The sequence below is a fragment of the Triturus cristatus genome, chromosome 8 (genome assembly GCF_964204655.1).
Source record: "Triturus cristatus chromosome 8, aTriCri1.1, whole genome shotgun sequence".
Taxonomy (NCBI): domain Eukaryota; kingdom Metazoa; phylum Chordata; class Amphibia; order Caudata; family Salamandridae; genus Triturus; species Triturus cristatus.
The window spans coordinates 375733843-375749305 of NC_140591.1; positions in this window are offsets into that span (position 1 = coordinate 375733843).

Below are 15463 nucleotides of genomic sequence, written 5' to 3' on the forward strand. Positions count from 1 at the left end.
ATTGTGGCTCTCTCAGTAGGGCTTATAATTGTTGTCCTAACATACTTATTAACACATTTTTGCCACAAGCACTCTGATGGTTTCGGATTTTGCAACTAAGTAGGATCAAACATTGGATTCCCCTCTGTGTCCAATACTATCTCCTGGGAGGTATCCAGCTTCATATTTGTATCCACATTTAGACCATCATTATAATAGAATGTGTCATCATAGTATAGATCATCAATACATGGTTCATTTATGTAAGAAAAAGGCCTTTTGTTTTGCCCTTTGCTTGGATTCATAGAGGCATTATATCAATGTTTGGTCCATAAACCTGCCGATTTAAACCATCACCAAACACCTCATTCTCTTGGCCTTCATTGAGCACTACCAAGATTTTGCTTTTTGCCAAATTATCCCCACCGAAAGCCATGGGCATGGTATTATTTATTGCAAATGCCACTGCATTGCTAATGTCATTGGCTACATTTTGTAAAGAAACAGACTGCACCTTTGATATTGAATATGGCATGGACTTCACAGAGATGTCTTTTAAACATCATTTCCTCTGTTTCAGCATTGCTTCGTTTGGGGTCTTTGCTGCTATCTTTATCCATTCTGGCTAATTAGGCATTCCGACGAGAATTGAAGCCTGCCACACATTTCAAATAAATCAAAAAATTAGGATTGATAAATACTTTTGTTAAAATTCGCTGCTGTATCATCTATTACAAATATGTCAATACTTTGAGTCACTTGAAAAAATATTTGCAGTTTTTAAACACAAAATCGGCCATCAAACAACTCACAGAAGTAAGCATTTGCCTAAATTAAACGCTATAAATCCCTTCCAAATGTTTTTTTCCGAGCACTAGTTTGACCTGTCAACCTTCGGGGGGTCTTCCCCCAAATGTTTTGCCTTTCTCCTCCATTTTTCTTGACTTCATTTTTGCTGGCCTAAGGATCTGTGCACTTTATCACTGCTAACCAGTAATAAAGTGCTCATTCTCTCTTCTCTAAACATAGTGACATGGGTTTATACCGTTTTGGCATATTTAATTTACATATAAGTCCCTAATATTGTGGCACTACTTGTTCCCAGGGCCAGTAAATTAAATGTTGTTAGTAGACCTGAAACAATGATTGTGCACCCACTTAATTAGCCCTTAAACATGTCTCAGGCTTGCCATTGCAGAGCATGTGTGTGCAGTTGTAAACTGCCATTTCAATCTGGCAAAATAAGCTTTTTGCCAGGCCCAAACATTTCTTTTTAATATATATAACTCACCCCCAACGTTGGCTCTGGACACCCAGAGGGCAGGGTGCAATATATTTAAAATTAGGTGGACTTTTAAGTTGTACATGTCCTGGTAGTGACTCCTAAATTAATTTTTTTCTTACATTTCAAATATCTTTATTAAGAAATTGCGCAACATGCTACAATATATGCAGGCGGAAATCCCGCAATCAGGAAAGAAGACCACATCTGTTACATACATTGTAGGGACAACGATACATAAACAGCCCAGTATTTTACGTGGAAAAAGCTATGTGGAAGAAGGCAAGAAGGACAGGGGAACGTCAGGGAGAGACCAAGTGCTAATGAAATTGGTAGCGAGGAATCAGTAGGGTGTGTGCATGGAGAGGCCGCACATCAAGAGCCATCCCTGGCCGCCAGTGGAGTGCTAGCAGAGGGCGCGGGAGAGGCCGCAGAGGGCAAGTTGCTCCGGCGCTAGAGGTAAGAAACCAGGGGACCCCAAATGTCAATCGGACAGCTGGTTGTCGGCACCAGGTCCCAGAATTCGGACAGAAGTGTCTGACAACGCACAGCGTCTTCGAGCCAAGCGCTTACCTTGGGTGTAGCCCTTCGTCCCCAGTGCATAGAGACCCTCCGCCGGTCAAGAACGAGCAGCATAGAGGTCAGCCTGCGGGAGACATCTGGGCAGAATTTCTCGAGCAGTGGGTCTGGCGTGACAGGCGTGGAGGTAATCTCAGTGATGGCGGCGCACACATCGCGCCAGTAGGCAGAGACCTTTGGGCAAAGCCAGGCTAGGTGGGAAAAGCCAGCAGCGGGAGCGGAGCATCGTAAACATCTGTTGCTGGGAATGAGGCCCATTTTGTATAGCAGGACATGGGAGCAGTATCATCTATGCAGGTATTTAAAGTGAATGAGGTGCAGGGGGTAACTGGGGGACAGGTATTTGCAGCAGGCCAGCCAGACCTCTTGAGAGAGATTGGTGCTCAAGTCCTCACTCCAGGCAGCCCGGTCAGCAGTAGTCAGGGACTCTGCCAGTGTGAGGGCGTAGATCCTGGTGACCAGCTTGCGGGGGGATCTGGATATATAAACAAAGTCAACGACAGCCATCGAAGGGGGGTGCTGAGGAAATGTGGGGTGAATCTCCCTGCAGGACACTCTGAGCTGGTAATACAGCAGCGTATCCATGGAGCCGGACTCGGCAGCAAGAGTGAAAAAGGTATTATCAGGATAAAGGTCCGACACCGTGGTTAGACCCAGGTGGGTTGCGCGCTTAACCATTCCAGCAGTCTGCAGAGAGGGGATTGCCGGTTTGTGTGCAATGGGTATGGCATTAGCGGAAAGCATACTAGAGTCAGTCCCAAGCCCAGCACAAGGATTCCACCGTGTCTATTTCGCCACACGGGGGTTTTACAGGGGCAAAGAGAGCAGTCAGGAGCAGCCAGGGGCAGCGGGGTCAGCCTCCACCGCAACATGAGGCTGAAAAGGTGTTGGGTGCAACCAGAAGTGGAGGAAGCTGGCTTGGGCGCAGAGTGAGTATAATTTTAAATCTGGGGCTCCCAGTCCGCCACGCAATAAGGGCAGTGTGAGAATGTTGTATGCGATTCTGGGCTGGTGCCCTGCCCAGACAATGGTGATTATAAGTGAGCGGAGTCTGCGAAAAAAGTGAGCTGTGAGAGGGATGGGGATGTTCAAGAATAAGTACCGAAATTTCGGAAGCAATTTCCTGGCTATGGCGATGCGTCCCGCCAGGGAAAGAGGCAAACGTCGCCGGAGATGAATCTTGGTCTCCAACCAGTCCACTGCCCGGCCGAAATATGCCCTCCAAAGTTCTTCCACATCCCAGCTGAGCCAAATGCTCAGATATCTAGTGGGTCCCCATGCCCAAACAAACAGGTAGTCCGGAGTGAAGGGGATGGTGGTGTTCGTGAGGGGAAAAAGACCAGACTTACCCCAGTTAACCTGGATGCCGGAAAGACCCCCGAAGCGCATGACCTCACGGACCAAGGAGCTGAGATTCTCCTGTGGATGGCGGACATAGAGTGTGACGTCATCCGCGTACATGGAGACGACCAAGGCATGAGCTGTGAAGCCAAGACCCCTCTGAGTGTGGTGTTGCGGAGCCAGGCAGCAAGGGGCCCCATAGCAATAGTGAAAAGCATGGGTGAAAGTGGGCACCCCTGCCTTGTGCCCCTTGCCACGAAGATGGGCTCCGTGATTTGATCGTTGATCCGAAGGCGAGGAGTGGGGGCAGTATAAAGAAGCTGGACTTTGCGCAGAAAAAATGGGCTAAAGCCTAAGCAAGGGAGAAGGTAAAAGAGAAATGGCCACTCTAGAATATCAAAAGCTTTGGTGGCATCCAAAAGGGCAGCCATGGCCGGGAGAGCGGGGTTGATTTGATGGAGGACAGCAAAAATAGTCCAGAGATTATGCGAGGTGGCACAGCCATGCATGAAGCCGGACTGGTCTGGGTGCGCAATCAGGGGCATGGGACGGAGTAGGCGGGAGGTCAGCAATTTGGCAAAGATCTTGTTATCGGTGTTGATGAGAGACAGAGGGCGAAAGGCGTTACGTAGCTTAGGGGATATGTCGGGTTTAAGGAGGAGCGTTAGTAGAGCCTAGCGGAGCGAAGGAGGAAAATGGCCACACTCAAACGATTTGTTGTACATAGAGGCAAGGTGAGGAACCAGGAGGGGCGCGAAAGCCTTGTAAAAGGATGCTGGCAGGCCGTCTGAGTCGGGAGCCTTGTCGCCTGGTAGGCCATTGATAGCAGCTAATATCTCCTCCTAGGAGAAAGGGTCCTCAAGGTATTCCCGGTGGCTGTTACCCAGCCAGAGGAGCTGAAGAGTATTGAAATATTGATCAAGGATGTCGCGTGGGGGCGCAACTCCAGCGGTGTACAGTTGAGAATAAAAAGCTGTAAATCTGGCCACCACCTCCTTAGGAGAGGTTGTTCTATCCAGGCCCCCATCCTGGAGCGCGGCGATATAGGAAGCGGCATGAAGCTGCCGTAGGAGATTGGCAAGAATTTTGCCTGGGCGATCTCCCTCACTGAAGCGACGCGCCCTGGCCTCCCTGCCCAGAAATGAGAGTTCCCTATTGGCCTCGTCATTAAAATCAGTGAGTTTACCCCAAAGCCGTGCCAGGGTGACGGGGCTGGGGTCCAAAAGTTACAAGGAATCCAGCGCTTTGATCTCCCCCTCCAAACGCTCGAGAGCACCATGTATAGAGCGAAGTATGCCCAATGCTTAGATATATATTCACCCCGGATCACAACCTTGAAACCCTCCCAGAGCCTGGAGGGGGAATTGACCAAGTCAGCGTTGAGTTCAAAATAGTTAGAGATTGCAGTTTGGATCTAATCGCAGAAGACCAAGTCCTGGAAGGCAGATGCCAGGAGAAGATGTGCCGTGGGGAATGTGGGAGTAGCACTCCGAGGCGCGTGGGAGCATGATCAGAGAGGGTGCGCGCCATATGCTCCACAGAGGTAACCCATGCAAATGCGTCCTGCGTGATAATCCAGGGGTCCAGGCGGGACCAACAACATCGCAAGCCCATCAGGCACGTGCCCTCGCGAGCTCCCGGGCGAGTGTGCCTGCCATGCTTTGAGCAGAGAGTTTACAGTTAATATGGAGTGCAGGAGAGAAATCGCACGTGGATGCAGAGTGTGGGGCCCAGAGTGGTCAATGGTGGCAGAGGGTGTGATGTTAAAGTAGCCTCCCCAAAGCAGAGCAGCAGAGCCCAGGGAGGAGATATGCTGCCACACCTGCGCAAAAAACTCAGGGTCATCAGAGTTGATGCCATAAATCGCTGCAAGGATTAGAGGTTGAGCCTTGAGAGTGTCGTGAAGGATAATGAAGCACCACCCGGGATCTACGATAACCTGAGAAGTGTGCCAGGTGTGCGCATTAGGATGGATACCCCGCGGGAGTAGTTTGAGTAGAAGAAGGAGTGGGTTTTGCCCCAGTATTTAGGGAGAAGTCTGGAAGATGTGGCTGGCAGTAGGTGGGTCTCCTGGAGGAAACAGATGTCTACCTTATGGTGGACGAGGTGGGCGTGTACAAGGCGGGCCTTACGATGGTCGTTAAGACCCTTGATGTTCTAGGTCCAGATTGTGGTGTCCGTCATACCGCAGCGCCAGAGAAGTGAGTGTCTGATGGGGGCAGATGTGCAAAGGGAAGCATGAGCAATTGAGAAGGGATATACAGTGCAGAATCTAATGGAGCTGAAGACATGTTGCGGAAAACAGCATGAAACAAAACATCCAACCAGCCTCAAGAAAGAGGCAACAAACCCAGTGAACCCTACCCCCCACCACTCACACCAACCCCCCAATTAGGTTGAGAAGCCAACCCCACCCGCCCAATGGAGCCCCAACTGGGAAGGGGAAGATCAGAAACAAGATAGGGAATCATCCTGTGGAGGCATGATGCAGCCCGGCGTACGCCCCTGCCACAAGGACAGGGTGCTAAGCCACAAATGATCGCAGACAGCGATACTAGTCAAAGCGGGGCGGCAGAGCGCCCACGCGCCGGGACCACATTAAGTAGAGGCACATGAGGCGTAGGGAAGCCAAGTTTAAGAGCCAGCATGTGCTGTGCAAAGGGAGAGGTAGGGCTGTTCCATTAGGAACAGTGGGTCACCCCTCGCCCAGAGAAACCCCTAAGCTCAATGACCAGCAAGCGTGAGAACAGCAAATGAAAGTAGGATCAAGTGCGGCTATAGGAGCAGGTAATAAGCTAGCCAAGACAAATAACATCCAGTCAGAGAATACAAATAACAAGAACCCAGTAGTGGAGGTAATAATCGGTCATTGTCACTCAAATCGCCATCGGCAGTCACCTGGGAGTTGGATGGAGTAGATTGTCGCGACATGTCAAGTTATTTCGCATAGGCCAGTGCCGCCTTGCACTCTGTGAAGATGTGAACTTGGGTGCCTTGTTTGACTCGCAGCTTAGCCGGGTAAGCCAAGGAGTAGGAGACATCATGTTTCTGGAGCAGTCGTTTGGCCGGGAGGAACTCGCGGCGGGCAGCCTGCACCGCCATCGTATAATCAGGGTAAAAGGCGAAAGAGTTCCCCTGATGGCGAATTTCACTGTTCTCCCTCGCGGTCCCTGAAGTTTAGCAATTTGGCAATTATCGGGCAAGCCGGCAGGCCAGGAGCGGACCGAGGACCCATTGAGCGGTCGGCACGCTCAACGATGGAAACAGGGGAAAGAACATCGCCAAATAGGTCCCGGAGAAGTTGCTCAACAAAGTCTTCCATTTTGGAGATGTTGGAGGATTCGGGCACACCCGTTATACAGAGGTTGCTCCTATGGGAGCCCGCCTCCAAATCCTCGTTCTTGTTCTTTATCAGCTCTAGAACTTTGTCCATTTGGAGTAGTTTATGATGATCTCAGGTCGCGGCTTCCTCAATATCTGAAACTCTTGCTTCCACTTGAGTTAGCTGTGCATCATGCGAGTCAACCTGGACTTTGACTGTATCCAGGGGGGCGGACTGGGTGGCAATGCCAGTTACCGTGGCTTTCACATCTAACATGATGGCTTTGAGGTCGTCCTCTGGAGTCGGGCCAACTTCAGTCTGGGCGGCAGCCTCGCCCGCCTCTATGGTCGCCCCATCCTATTGCATTTGCCTGTGTTGATCAAAGGCCAATTTGGGTTGCTTGGGGTCAGCCTTCCCCATGGCTGGGTTGCAGTCCCCACACAAGCGTGCAATCGGAACCGCCGAGGATCTGGAGGCGGGGCGGCAGCTTAGAGAGAGGCAGGTGCCAGCGAAAGGGAGCAAGACCTTGGGCGGTGTGTTAAGACGGTGCGGTAGGCACAGATCCCAAAAGAGAGGCTGATGCAGGAGAGAACTGACCAGGAGACACAGGCTGGCAGAGTCAGGACCAGCACACGGAGACAGTGTCAGACCAGGACCCTATGCAGTCGTGCAGATCAGAGTAAGAGGCGATAAGGGGTCGGATCACACATGTGTAATTAGAGATAAAACAGGTGGTGGTAGGCGCAGGCAGCACACCGGGCGGAGGAGTCAGGTGGGGCCGGGGGCTGAGAAGTGAGGCGAAGGAGAGACAGTTTCGCCTTGCGGGCAGGCTAGGATAGAGTCCCCCTAGAGGCTTGATGTGCTGGGCAGCGATGAGAGGCCTCTCACTCCACATCAGGCAAGAGGACCGCTGCGGAGCCCCCAGCCGTCGTAGCAGAGCAGAAGGAACACTGCGGTAGGCCTGCACCCACGAGGGTGAAGGCAGCGGGGAAGCACGGGGAGCACGCCGCCCGCCGCCCTCGTCGCGGGGGCCAAATGAGGCAGTGGGGAGTGAAGGGATCAATGGGCACCAGATAGCACATAACAACAGAAGGAAAGGCCTGGGCCACACCGTGCGGCGTGCACGCATCCAACCCAGCCGCAACTCACCCCAGCAGCAGGACCTACCAGGATGAGAAGATAGCTAGGCGGCGGGCAGATGACAGCATGGTGCCCCGGTCCTGGTGGGGCGATGCAGGCAGTCTACAGCTGCGGAACAGCCCGGCACATTCACAGGCCGCACGCCATCATGAAGGCCCGGCAGCCGTGCACTGAATCAAGTAAGGCGGCAGGCCTCGGTGTAGTGCCTGAGTTGAGCGTCTGCGGGAGGTTCAAACGGTGCCCCCAGATGCAGGTAATTAGGATGGCATGGGGTGGAGGGTCAGCACCTCCAAAGTCCGCAGGATTGTGACAGATTTAACGGCTTGGCCGGCAGAGCCCACTCAAAGTGCGGCCATCTTTCAGCCGGCTAAGCCACACCCCCCCTAAATTAATTTTTGACTACTGCATGGTCTCTCTCTCCCATCGGATAAGACTGGAGTTGCCTTATAACATTTTATAATTGTCATTTCCAAATGAGAAGAGATAGATAATCAGTTCATGTTTGTTATCTGGCAGCACAAGTTAAAATGCTAACTTATCGTGAAGTCTGATTTCGAATTTAAATTTGAAAAGGCCACTTTTAGAAAGGTGGCATTTTCCTGCCTTATCCATTTTGTGCCTGTAGCCTGTCTTTGGTTACAAGACTGAGTGTAGCTGACAGTGGTCTTTATGTATTTCTCCTAGACAGCCACACACAAAAGGGAGTTTAGGTGTGCCTGGATGGGCCATCACTGGCAGAATGGAAGGGATGATCTGGGCACAGCCCACTTAAACCTGAATAGGCTGTCCTGCCTCCACACAAAGGGCTAGAAACCATAGTTAGTCTGGACCCTGGGCAGGGGAAGCAGCATGCCTGGGCACTTTAAAGGGAAACCTAAAGAAGCTTCTCCGCTAGTTCAAAGGCACCACAGAGTATAAATACTGAACCTCAGACATCAACTCTTCTGTACACTTCTGGGCCTGTGGATACTCTGCCAAGAAGAAAAACTGCTGTGCTGCTGGATTGCACTCTACTGGACTCCTGCTTTGCTGGGCTGACCTGCTGCCTTCTTGCCTGAGTGAGAAGGTCTGGACCTGCATCTCCTGAACCCATAGTCACTCCAACAGCTAGTTGGCTGACATCCTGATCTAAAGCCTCGAGGACATAACGGACTTCCAACATCCTTGCATCTGGACTCTTAGGGGTGGGTGGAATTTGCGTAGTCATGCTACGCAAAGCTCCGCGAAATTGTAAAAAATCTCCGCGAGCACGCAGAGTTCTGCCCGTTCGTGATGCTTTCTTCCTGTTTGCGAGCGCTGTTTGCATGCTCGGGGGGAAATATCGCGTGAACACGCATTTTGAAAGCGCGAACAAGCAAAAATTCCGCAAAGCAATTCCGCGTTCTCTGCAGTATGCAAAATTACCCAAATTCCGCGAGCGGAACGGAATTTACCGGCCAAGCCTACTTTGCATCTCTTAGTCTACCCTGCCAAGTTTTGCCCCCACACTCCAGGTCCCTTTGTAGTGGGCTATGGTACTTACCAGCCTCTGTGGATTCAGCCGAACCCAAGCATCTCCTCTGCAGGGCAGTACAACCCTGAGCAGAACAGACGCATCACTGCTACTGCATAGATTGGACCAGCCGGAAAGACCCACATTGCCATTGAGGCCCGCATTGCCTTTGGAACAGCCACTGTGCAATGCATCTGCGGTAAAGTTCCCACATCTCTCAACAACTGGAGCCTCAATGATGACACAGGACTGTGCATCCCAGCCTCACAGCTCTTTGGAACTGACATATTACCCGACTGTGGGCTTCATCCTTGACACCGAACTTCGCATCACAAACCTTGTCAATGGGATTTTCAACAGCAACTCAACGGGCCCTTGCACTGCAACCTCACTGCATCTCAGTACTGAAGTATAATTTTGGCTACGCAATGCATCTTCGACACGGAGCCACGTAATACTCCACAAACCAGGATTTAAGTTACTTTTCTTCAGCAGGTCCAACTGGCTCCATCACAGTCAGAAAGAGTTTGTCCGAGTCTGCGCAACCAGATGTCCACATTTGTCGCTTTATGCCTTTTGGCACAATTTCTTTTACAAAATCCAAATTCAATATCTCTGGTTCTACTAATTGGACTCTTATGGTTTTGGTCTTGTTTTGTTTATGAAATATTATGCTATTTTTCTAACCTAATGTATTATCTTTTGGGGTGGTATTTTCACTGTTATCCAGTTTGAAGCGTTGCACAAAATATTTACACATTCCACTGAGTTAAACCTGGCTGCTCCATGCCATGCTACACGAGGGTTGAGCGCAGGTTAATTCAGAGTTTGATTGTGACTTCACCCTGAGAAGAACTGTGGTTGCTGCTTGAGAAGGGTCCCCACCCCCTTCATATAGTAACCCAGTTTCGTAAAGCGCTTGTCTAGCACATTCTGCCTGCCATTTAAATCAACAACAAAATAAGAAATGGGAAGGCTTTCCCTGCCGCGCGTCCTGCAGGTTACAAAGTAGCCAGTTAAATGCGCTGAGAACAAATAACATCAACCTGTCGGAACTCGCTAAAAAGCATGCTCACAACAAAGTAGCCTTTTCTACTTCCACCGGAATAGGCCAGCAGCTGTGCTATAGCACAGAAACATCAAACAGACCGTCACCACCAACAAGCTATTTTCCATAATGCATCAAAAGAAGTGAACACCACAAGCAAGACTTAACTCTGAGAAGCAAGAAAGGAGATAATTTGCAATTGGCTCTATTTATTTGATTGGCTGATTACTCGTGTTTGTGACACTTCCTGTCTTGGTGTGCAGGATTATGGTTATTGTGGTGCATTTAGGAGCTGTAATAGTAAACACTAAGAAATTAGACTGCATAAAATAACCCTACTGCCTTTTAATAAAATTGACTGTGTATGCCAGTTCCAGGGTAAACCAAAAGAAAGCCTTTGCTATGTTAGCGGGCCAAATCCTAGGAATGGGGCCTGATTTAGATCTCGTCGGATGGGGTACTCTGTCACAAAGTAGACGGATATCCTGTCCATAGAAATGTAAATCCCATAGGATATATTGGGATTCATATTTTGGCGGAGGAGATCTCTGTCACCCTTGTGACAGATTAACTGATCTGCTGAGATCTTAAGCAGGGCCTTAGCATGTTGTAGCGATTTCTAAGACATAGATAGTCAGGCTGTAAGCACATTTCAGATTTGGAACCTCACTGGGTTTGTAAAGTAAAGATTTCCTTTCAACAAATATCCTCCCTCTCGTTCCATCTGTTGGTTTCTCACTTTACACTTCCCTGTCCTTTTCTTTCACTACTCTTGTTCAGTCCCTTACCAGCATTCCTGTTCCAGGTATACAGTTTTAATAGACCTATTAGTATCACTTTCTAATACACTGGTTTGATACTCTCAGCTTCTCACATTCAATTCTGTCTTTTACACATTTCTCTAACATCTTGGCAGGAATTGAGGTCCTGGATTCTGGTTTGATTCACCTCTTTTATCTGTTCTGCCTCTCTTCCTTACTCTCTCTGTAGTAATTTTTTCTTGGTTCTGTCCTTTATGAAGCCACCATATTATATGCAGACTCTCTTCAGACTTTATTTCTCTGAATTGTTGCTTCTCTATTTAAACTCAACACATCAAGGTATTCTATAACATACTGACCACGGATGTGTGACACGTCACACTAAAAATATTTGTAGCTAATCCACAGGAACATTTTTATTTTAAGACCCTCACCCCCTCTAGTAGTGGCACACTTCATCATCATGTCTCATCCTGGTCACTATAAGGCAGTATGTGCTCTACCACTTACCAGGGATCACCTGACATAGCTACCTTCCGGGGTCTTCAAAGGGATAAAAAATATATTGAAACACCTAGATAGCTCTTATAATATTGGGTGTTCGTGGAATGGATACATATGTATGTGAGCTGTTGTTGGGATAGAATGGCTATAAACCCTCCTCGTGGTGTTGACATGCCAGGATCTTTGTTATCCTCTTCACTATTTCAGTCAGTGTACTAGCCTATTCCGTTCGAACATACATAAGAAGGCAAGAAGAGATCAGCAGCCAAGAAGATATCAGGGTGAAATGTAGGTATTGAAGGGGGACATGGTACCCTCGATGACTGTGTGACTGTGTCTCCTTCTTCACACTGAGTGACTGCCTTATAGGGAGAACTGATTAGCAAACTAATATCAGGGTGATAGACCCATTGCATGACCCATAATGTATGTTGTGCATCCAGACAAATGTACATATCTTTAATTCTTACCATGAACACCCGTTATTACAAGGGAAACGTGGGTGTTTCAAGGTATTTTTATCCCTGAGAAGACCCAGGGTAGGTAACTATCTCAAGTGCTCCCTGGAAAATGGTAGAACCCACCCGAGTTAATAGTTGAGATCCAACATAGCATGCTACTACTAGAGTTGTTGAAGATTTTAAAATAGGTTTTTTCCCCTGGGTTAACTACCATTGTTTTTCTGTAATGTTTGTTACAAGTCCTGGGTCAGTGGTTATAAGATACCTTGATGTGTTGCGTATAGAATTAGGTAGTTAGTATCATATATTACTCAACTTCTTTCTCACCACCCAAATTAACAAACACCTGGTTATACTCAGACTTTGTGAATTTAACACTTCTCAGGTAAGATTCGGCAGCCACAGCTACCTCAGTTTTATTACTGAAAAGTTCCAATTGTTTTTTTTTGCAGCTGTGAGGAGGCGAAAGAATGTGCTGCTTCCGCAGAAAAAATAAAAAAACTGGTAAGATTACTATGCTTAAAACTAAATGTATTTTTCAATATCATTTCATAATAGAGATACATGAGAGGTATTATGCATAAATTAGCAAGCATGTGACTGTCAAAGGCCTTTATAATCTTTGCAAAAAATTATAATGTCTGCTTTCACCCTCCTCCTTTGGTATCATGTTTTTTTCATTTTAGACCCAGCTCAATGAGAAATTACATCACTACCATGCTGCTGCATAACTTCCTAATTATATTAAGGTACAGATCTATAAAAGGTTTAATAGCGCATAGTGCTGCCCTGTGCTACTTTGCAACAGGGAGGTGCTCCATAGATTATGCATGGCCGTTGCAGTGCATCCACCCATGGGTTTTGATGCAAATCAACTTGTAGACATGGAAATGCGCCAAAATCCTGTGCAGACCTGAGGCTGGCTTGTTTTCCTGTTTGCATGTATGCTGCATTCTTCCTTGCAGAAAAAGCCTCAAAGGGTAGTTTTTTTGCATGAAGGGACATTTTCCTGCACAAAACCTACCCTGGCCACAAAACAAACATTCTGGCACAAGGATGTCTGCTTTGGCACTAGGCAGCACAAAGTACACCTGCCCATTGAGAGAGATAAACTGCTCAATTTCTTTGTAGATATGGTGCAATTCTGCACTCTCTATTTGATGCAGTGCAGCAACTTTACTGGCTGCCCTGCATTATGTACCCTTTTTCTAAATCTGGGCCTCAGTCTCCTATCACTGTATACCTGTTGAGACTTGAGAATGGGTGACAAATATTAGGTGCCAAATATCAACCATATACTATCCAATATGTGCTTATTAGTTGGAGTAAAATCTACTTCACACGTCAAGTTTGGAAAAACATTTTTTATCACACAAGTAAATATACACACAGACATATATATATGTATATATGCATATATCCACAAACAGATGCATGTGCTGGCTGGCTTCCAGATCACTGGGGGTGCTCGTTATGGCACTTGCAGCCGATCGCAGAAATGTGACAATTTTCTTACTACCTTCAACTACCACCACAACTGCACTCCAGGGCAAGGGATTTAGTTGTATTTATTTAAGCATTTGCAGGCATGATTCCAGCGGATATGCTAAGCGAGTAAGCACATTTTGGGGATTGTTATTCTAACAGCAATTAGTCCTTAATTTATGTTTTGAAAACATTGGAAGTTAAAAGAGACAAATTAATGGCGGTCGACGTCGTGACAAAGGCAAGTATCACAAAAAAACTATTGACATGCTTAGCGTATTCACTGGAATCATGCCTGCCAGGCTTGAATAAATGCAACTAAATCCGTTGCCCTGGAGTGCCATTGTGGTGGTGGTTGTAGGTAGTAAGAAAATATATATATATTTTAACTGAAAAAAAACAAAGCTTACAGGGACATTATAGTTAGAAAATAGCATTTTAAAAACTACAAAATTTACTGAAAAAAACAAAGGTTACAGGGACGTTACAGTTAGGCTCAGGTTTCCCTCGTAAAGAACCAGAGATATTCAGCAGTTATAGTTAGCTGAACTAACTATAACTCATGCACTCGCAATGCACTGCTTATGACTTCACATATTACATCACTCATGACATGGTCAGTGACATCACTAATGGCATCTCAAATGACATCAATGATGACATCATCCAGTAACTGTGAGTGTTTTAAAAAGGTTTATGTGTTTAATATATGTACGAAGGTGTATTGGTGAATCAGTGGGTGTATGAGTGCCTGTGTGGGTGATTCAGTGGGTGCATGACTGACTGTATAAGAGAGGGATTTTGTGTCTCAGTGAATGAATGGATGAGTGACTGGTTGTGTGAATATCTGTATCAGCCTATCAGTTGGTGTCTGAGTAGATGTATCGGTGACTGATTGGTTGTCTGAGTATCTCAATGGGTGTCTGAGTGTCTGTGTGGGTGGGTGAGACTGTGTAACTGTCTCTATGGATGAGTGAGTGGTTAAGTCAGGGGCCGTATGGGTCAGTGAGTGTATGTGTGAGGGACTGTATGAGTGAGAGAGTCTGTGTATGGCTGTAACAGCGGGCTAGTTCCTGTGTTTATGATATTAGACTGAGTAACGGGGTATGTTAAAGGCAGTATAGGTGAGTGATGGTATATATAAGTGACTGTATAGTTGAGTGAGTGAATGTGAAAGTGGTTGCATGGTGAGTGTCTGCTTGTGTTAGTGACTGTATAGGTGAGTAATTATGTGTTAGTATCTGTATGAGTATGAGTGGATGTGTGTTTCTTTACTGGTGAGTAAGTGGCTGTGTGCTTGACTATATGGAGGAGTGACCAGGTGTGTGAGAAGTTCTATGAGTGACTGACAGTGTCTAAGTGGCTGTATGGGTATATGAGTGGATATGTCAGTGCCTAGATTAGTGAGTGAGTTGGTGTATGAGTGGCTGTATGGGTGACTGAGTGGATGTGTGCATAGACCTACTAATCAGTGAGTAGGTACGTAAGTACTGGCATGGCTGTGTCAATGGTTTTGAGAATGGCAGTGTGGAAGTTGGAGTGGGTTTATGAAATGTTATTTGAGGTGTGAGTGAGTTCATCAGAGATTCTGTGAATGATGTCATCAGCGATGTCACTGACCATGTCATGAATGATGTAATATGTGAGGTCATAAGCAGTGCGTTGCGGGGGCATAAGTTATAGTTAGCTAGGCTAACAATAGCTGCTGAATTTCTCTGGTTTTGTATGAGGGAAGCCTGAGCCTATCTATTTAGTCCCTGTAACCTTAGTTTTTTTAATTAATTCCTTAGCTTTTTTTACTTCAATTTCCTAACTATAACATCCCTGAACCCTCTAGTTTTTTATTAAAGTTCTAGGATTTCTGAATTGTATTTTCTGTTGATAATGGCTCTATAATGTGTATTTTTATAATCTTGTATTTTTTAGTGGATTAATAAGTGTAGGTTTTTTCTTTACTCTTTCTATATTCACAACAACATCGCGATACCCGCAGTGATGTCACGAAAAGCGCACATTTTTGAGGAAGTCTTAAATATATATATAGACAGATTTTTACTTAATAGTAGACA